The sequence below is a fragment of the Eubalaena glacialis genome, chromosome 7 (assembly GCF_028564815.1).
Source record: "Eubalaena glacialis isolate mEubGla1 chromosome 7, mEubGla1.1.hap2.+ XY, whole genome shotgun sequence".
Taxonomy (NCBI): Eukaryota; Metazoa; Chordata; class Mammalia; order Artiodactyla; family Balaenidae; genus Eubalaena; species Eubalaena glacialis.
Genome location: NC_083722.1, coordinates 44,083,677 through 44,084,977, shown reverse-complemented (window position 1 = coordinate 44,084,977; position 1,301 = coordinate 44,083,677). Strand labels below are relative to the sequence as shown.

The window sequence follows — 1,301 nt, the reverse complement described above, 5'->3', positions numbered from 1 at the left end:
TTGTGCGTGTGCACATGTTAATGTGTGCCCGTGTCAGTGTGCGTGCATGCATGTAACTGAACGTCAGTGGTAGAAGCATACTCAGGCATGGACATGCATCTTTGAATCAAACTGACTTCTCCTCAGTTTCTCTTTCAAGGATGTCCTCTTCTCTAACTTGCTTTGAACACTGCCAGTTTAAACTTTGCAGAAAATCATACCACAACCTAGTTAGAAGCTGAGACACTAGCAGGATTTCTGATTGGCCAGTTAATTAAAACTTATCAAAGGAGACTTTAAGTCCTTTGCTCTTTTTGACTTTTCTGTTTCCTCTTGGAAGAGTCAAAAAGGGAAAAATGTGGACTGCAGGAAGAAAAGAGTAAGCAAACTGTGCTTGGGATGCAAACTTTATTGCAAAGAGTGACTGCACGATGGTGAGAAGGTGGGATGCTAGGGAGGAGGGTGGGGGGTAATGCGGCCCCAGAGGAGGGGATGAAGGGCTGGGAAGAGCATTGGATTTGCGGGATAGAGAAACGGGAGCCGCAGGAGGCTGCTGGCCGAGAGCATTTTCATCTAAATATTACATCATATGAGCTCTTTCTCCTCCTTCTTCACGGGAGCGGCTGCCGTGGTCCATGCCCTGGAGCTACACACCCTCCGGGTGACCGACCAGACATGGTCAGTCGTCTGGATCAAGGCTCAGGTAGCCTGGCTCGAAGGCATTGCTCCAGAAGATCAAGTCATGCTCGTGGCAGACGGGCCCCTAGAGGATGAGGCTGCCCCAAGCTGGGGTGGGGTGGAGACTCTGACACCCTGGAAGTAGCCGACTGCATGCTTGGAGGTTAGGTCCATGGTTCCCTGGCCCGGGCTGGGAAAGGAAGAGGTCAGACTCCCAGGGTGGCCAAACAGGAGAAAAGAAGAGCGTCCAGGCCAAGAGGCAAATGCAGCACAGCCAGCGCTTTGTCAATGTGGTGCCCACCTTTGGCAAGAAGAAAGGCCCCAATGCCAACTCTTAAGTCCTTTGTAATCCTGGCTTTCTCTAATAAAGCCACTTAGCCCTGTCAAAAAAATAAAATATTACATCACATGGATACTGGAGAAGACTTTTCACTAATTTAATAGAATCACTTTTTTAGCATATGTTTTCTTCTTGGTGTCCTAACCAAAAAGGAATGAGAAGATTCTACTTCCTGTTTAATATATATATAAGTACAATTACTTCACAAATGACTATATATATATAATATATGTACTTACATTTAACCAAGAATAAAACCATTTGGAAACTAAAGTTTTTAAAAATATGAATTCCTTGTGTTGCC

The 1,301-nt window shown here is 45.7% G+C and overlaps 1 pseudogene; it reads left to right on the top strand.

Moving 5' to 3' along the window:
- The first annotated feature begins 568 nt into the window (after positions 1 to 568).
- LOC133095725 (ubiquitin-like FUBI-ribosomal protein eS30 fusion protein) lies at positions 569 to 995 on the top strand (annotated as a pseudogene).
- The last annotated feature ends 306 nt before the right edge of the window (positions 996 to 1,301 follow it).